The sequence below is a fragment of the Triticum dicoccoides genome, chromosome 7B (genome assembly GCF_002162155.2).
Source record: "Triticum dicoccoides isolate Atlit2015 ecotype Zavitan chromosome 7B, WEW_v2.0, whole genome shotgun sequence".
Lineage (NCBI taxonomy): Eukaryota > Viridiplantae > Streptophyta > Magnoliopsida > Poales > Poaceae > Triticum > Triticum dicoccoides.
The window spans coordinates 664,972,903-664,978,859 of NC_041393.1; positions in this window are offsets into that span (position 1 = coordinate 664,972,903).

Sequence of the window (5,957 nt, forward strand, 5' to 3'; positions counted from 1 at the left end):
ACGTCCTTCTTCTTGTTCGTCATCGGCTAATGTAGCCGGATTGTCTTCAGCAGCTTTGGCTTCAAACACTGAGATATTCACAGTTGGAGTGGCATCTGGAAACACTTGACGTGCAACAGATTGGTGGTGCTCTTCTCCTTCTGGAACACTCACAAGAGGGGCTTGAGGCCTTGGTCCTTTGCGAAGCCTTTGTAATACAGGCGACGCCTTTGGAGATGGAGTTGGTTGGGCCTCATCCTCTTCAACTTGCATAGGTGGTGTGGCTTGTTGTTGTTGGGGAGTACCGGGGGAGTCTTGTTGTTGTGGGTGATCAGCCCATGATGCATCCTGAGCAATTGGCGTCAGAGGACGACCAATGCTGATGATTTCGCTGTTCGTGAGAACAGGCGATGATACCAAGTTGTGCTCGATTTGAGGAAGAATGTCATCATCTTCAACATTGTCATGGTGACCAATGTCTTCAGCAGTGATGGGATCAACTGCTGGAATGTCTTCAGCTTCATAAGCCTCTGTGGAAGCAGGCTCATGAACAATCATCCATCGTTCTTGGTGTTCAGATGCAGGGCGAACCACTGAGATAGGTTCAACAACTAAGGGCTCTGCGGGAGCAGCCCAACTCTTCTTGATCTTGCGCTTCTTTTTGGAGGGAGCAGCATCAGAGGCTTCTGAGGTTTTCCTTTTTCTAGCTTCAGCCTCTGCAGCCCTCGTCTTCTTCTGTTCTGAGGCGGTTGACATGGCCTTTGGCTTCGAGCCAGTCATGCTGCATGGGAAGACTATGCGAGGTTCAACCTGCCTCGAAGGTGCAGGTTGGACAATTGATAGCTTCTTCTTCTTTGCAGCCATCCTGGGGTCGATGCCAGGATGACCAAGAGCCTTGCGCTTCTCAGCCTCATTGTATGCTAGCACACACTTGTCAGCCAGATTCTTCATGCGCTCTCGAGAGCCTCGAGCTTCTTCACGCTTCTTGTGAAAGGCTTCTTTGAGCTCGTGCAACATGATCTTGAAGTTTTTGACATCTTGCACACTGAGCGTGGCCACATGCTTCTTGAACTGAGCCTTTTCATAGTCAATCTTGTGCTTCAGTTCGACGATGCGCTGAGCAATAGCTAGCTCAGAAGCAATATCGCCATTGAAGGAGACGCTAAGGCCAATGGGAAGTTGCAAATCATTAAAGCTGAGATTTGGTGTGTCAAACCACTCATCAATGAAGTGATGGATGATTGCCACATCAAAGAGAGGCAAATTATTGAATATCTCTGCTTCTTCCTTGCTCTTGATCAGTTGCTCAAGAGCATCATCTGCAAGATCGTCATCGCTGGACAGATCAATGTGCTCTTCACACAGAATGGCAGTAGGAGTCAATGTCTGATCAGTATTCTTGACGATTTTCTTTTTCTTCTCCGTCTTCTTGGAGATGCGTGATAGATCTTTAGACTACACACTGTCTTTAGGAGGTGCAGTGGCTAGTGGCTTCACACGTGAAGCTTTCGGAGGTGCAGCTGATTGTAAAGCCCTAGTTTTCTTTGGTTTCTGCGGCCTTGGAGGAGGAGCTGGGGCTTCATCAGTATCAGCATCATTATCAGAATGATCTACTCTGGCACCTTGGACCAAGATGTATGTGATGAGGCCATCAAGGTTTGAAAAGGGGCCGATGACATTGGGTTCTGCATCATGTGAGCCATCAGCACGGGGAGTAGAGGGACTAGGGTTGAAGTCTAATCCCAATGACTTCTTGTTTTCCTTGGCCGATGCCTTTGCGTGCTGGAAGTTGTGCTTGAAGAGATTATCGTCACAGCACCAGAGCAGTGATGATGAGTCGGCATTTTCAGGCTGAGGTCCATGGACCATACAAGGATAGAAATCCTGTGCAACAGCTTCAGCTCTGTTCTTGGGTGGAAGGCCTCGATAGAGAATATCACCCCAAGGACTTTTGATAGCATTCTTCTCAGCATATTCCTGGGTCACGAACTTGTACTTGAACCATTGTTCAACCCAATATCGTCGAATCCATTGGATACGGGTCTTGCGCTGATTATAATCCTCTTCAGGATCTGTCTTGTAAATTTTTGCGAGGTCATCAGGCAAATCTTTTGATGTTCCCCCTCGACGCTATCTGCCACCCTTCCTTACTAATTTCTCTGCAGCCATGAACTTCAAACTGAATGGCTTCAATACGTTCAAAGGCTTCAGGGGCTTTCGCTTGCTGGGCAAACATGAACTAGCTTCAGGAGAGTTAATGTGTTGCTGTAGGAATTCTGCAAACGAATGCAGACTATGAGAACCAAGGGATTCTCCCACGGACATGTACCTGTGACAGCATTAGAGATGCGAGGGAAGGGGAAGAGGTCATATGCATTCTCAGAAGATTTGAAGATAAATCAGTTTGAAGACATTGACCTCATGATGCGAAGACATTCACTTATATGTTGAGAGTTGGTTCCAGATTTGTACGAATCCGTGAATAAGTACAAGTGAGGAATCTAACTAGATATGATGCTTAAGTGAATATACTAGGCAGTATGAGATGCAGACAGAATAGATCTAACATTGTATAGGTAGAAACCAATTTTGGTAAATAGGATGAATAATTTAGGATAAAAAAGATGGTAAAAATAGATTTATATTTACCACACGAAGAACTGCTAGATGGGATGAATAGGAGACGAGCAGTTCAATCCATCGTGCCCTAACTTGGCGACGGAGGACACCTACAGCGGCGGCGGAGTGGACGATGTGCGCGACCGGCGTGAGGACGGCGTCGTTGAAGTCACGGCAGCTAAACGCTTCGTCGCCGGTGACGTCGCGAGCTAGCGGTGGCGCTAGGGTTTTGATGAGGTGGAGAGGTGGAAGAAGGTTTTCTTGACCACAGGGGACACATATTTATCAGAAGGTGTGCGACATAGCTCAATTACGCAGGTGCCCCTGCCTGTTCACATCTGAGGGACACGTGGCAAGCATGCAACATACTCAGAGTTGTCCCACGTTCCCATGCCCGCCAAGTTTGTCGGATGGTTGTTCTGGCTTCTCCGGATTTCAACAATAATGATGAATCATTTAAAAAGACTTGATGTTTGTCTCTGTGTCTTATGCTGACAAGGATGCAGAGAAAACATTCGACAGTTTCAATAGAATGCATATGATTTGGACAGATAGATTTTGAGATATTAAGCATAGAGAGATTAGGGTCCGATCACATTCACTTAGTTCAAAAGATTCAACAAGGAAGACATAGCTAGAAGTGAATGTTGTACAGGACAGAATACTAGTATATATATATATATATATATATATGAGAAAGCAATCAACACGACATAGTGAAGTAAATCATGAAGATAAGTTGAAAGTTGAAGACAAACCAAATGCGAAGATATTGCAACAATAACGCCAAGAGTGAAACACTTCAAACCAAGAAATTTGGTGGTGGCGTTACCCACCGTATAGGAAGTATTAGACCCAGACATGGCGCACAATTATCGTGGCGCTCCGAAGTCAAATTCCACGTTAATGTATTCACACTTAGAATGTAAGTCTTCATTGATAGAAGATATACTTTACTTCGTGTGTTGCACATCTAAGTCATCAACATGCATAAGTGTTAGGATGTGTGCCTGATCACAGGACATTTGAGGATTCCGAGATATTTAGCTCACACCGTAACTTGCAAAACCTTTTCTCATCCAGGGGCTTTGTGAAGATGTCTGCCAGTTGCTCTTCAGTGTTGACGTGAATGATGTCAATATCTTTCTTCATGACATGATCTCTGAGAAAGTGATGACGAATTTCAATGTGCTTTGTCTTCGAGTGCTGGACTGGATTGTTGGCAATCTTGATAGCGCTTTCGTTGTCGCAGAAGAGAGGTACTTGTTTCAGATTGATGCCATAGTCCTTGAGAGTTTGTTTCATCCACAGAATCTGAGTGCAACAAGATCCAGCAGCAATGTATTCAGATTCAGCAGTTGAGAGTGATACACAGTTTTGCTTCTTTGAAGACCAACATACAAGTGATCGTCCCAGAAATTGACATGTGCCTAATGTAGACTTGCGATCAAACTTGTCTCCAGCATAATCAGCATCCGAGAATCCAACCAGATCAAATCTCGAGCCCTTTGGATACCATAATTTGAGTGTTGGGGTGTAAGCCAAATATCTAAGAATTCACTTCACAGCTAAGTGATGCGATTCCTTTGGTGCCGCTTGGAATCGAGCACACATGCAAACACTAAGCATAATATCTGGCCTAGATGCACATAGGTAAAGTAAGGAACCAATCATGGAGCGGTATACCTTTTGATCGAACTCTTTACCATTGTCGTCGGGACCAAGATGGTGTTTGGCTGGCATTGGCGTCGTGTAACCTTTGCAATCTTGCATTCCAAACTTCTTCAGACAGCCTTTGAGATATTTTTCTTGAGATATGAAGATGCCTACTTATTCCTCTCTGCCGCCGCCGCCGTAGGTGTCCTCTCCGCCGCCGCCGCCGTAGGTGTCCACTTGAATGAACTTCTTGACATTAGTAGGGGTGACACCTTCTCCAGTTTTGGGAACGCCGTTCTTGACGACATACCAGAGGTCGACATCAATGGCTTCAAGATGCATGCGCATCTTATTCTTCCAGTAGGGATATTCAGTTCCATCGATCACGAGACAAGCAGTGGAGACTTTGATTATCCCTGCAGTCGACATAGCTAAACTCCAGGTGGTTAAACCGAATCACACAGAACAAGGGAGTATCTTGCTCTGATACCAATTGAAAGTCCTAGTTATCGACTAGAGAGGGGGGGTGAATAGGCGATTTTTGTCAAAGTCTTCTAAACATGGAAGTTTCAAAGACAAACAATAGAAATGACCTAATTGATATGCAGCGGAAGATAAACTACAACAAGCAAGCCATAGTCAAGTATGCAATAAAGTGAAAGTACAAAGACTAATAGCAGCTTGGTAGTAAGGATCAGGATGGAAGATAATATGAAGCCAATCAATGATAGCAGTCAAGCAATGAAGTCAAACAGGTATGACAAACAGGCAATGACTTCACGAAGACAAACTTAGGGTAAGGGGAGTTAGAGGATAGAACCAGTCACTTGTTAAAGACACAGGATTTGTTGGACCAGTTCCAGTTGCTGTGACAACTGTACATATGGTTAGGGAGGCTGACATTCAACTCAGAAGACCGCGTCTTCACCTTATTCCCCTTGAGCTAAGGACACACAGTCCTCGCCAATCACTCTGGTAAGTCTTCATGGTAGACTTCCGAACCTTCACAGACTACGTTCACCGGCGGTCCACAATGACTCTTGGATGTTCAGAACGCGACGCCTAACCGGCTAGAGGATACACATTCCTCAAGTGTAATAAGTCTTCAGGTCACACAGATATAAAGACTTCAGTGATGCCTAACACTCTTTGGCTCTGGGTGTTTTGGGCTTTGTCCTCGCAAGGATTTCTCTCTCTCAAAGGCTTCGAGGTGGGTTGCTCTCAAACAACAAAAGCCGTAAACTAACTCTGAGCAGCCACCAATTTATGGTGTAGGGGGTGGGCTATTTATAGCCACAAGGCAACCCGACATGATATGTCCGAAATGACCCTGGGTCACTAAGGAACTGACACGTGTTCCAACGGTCAGATTTCAAACACACACGGCAACTTTACTTGGGCTACAAGCAAAGCTGACTCACCCAGCTCTGGATAAGGTGTGCTCACATTGTCTTCGCTCGAAGACATAGGATTTGGGTTGAGCATCACTTCAGTCATTCTGACTTTGTTCACTTGGACCCCACTTAACAGTACGGTGGTTCCTACGACTCAACAAAGAAGAAAAGGAAACAACAAAACAACACAGTCTTCGCGCTCCATAGTCTTCACTCATTGTCTTCTCATGTCATAGTCTTCAATGTGAATATCTTCACATACCACCATTGTCGTCAATGTCTTCATACATTTTTAGGGGTCATCTCCGG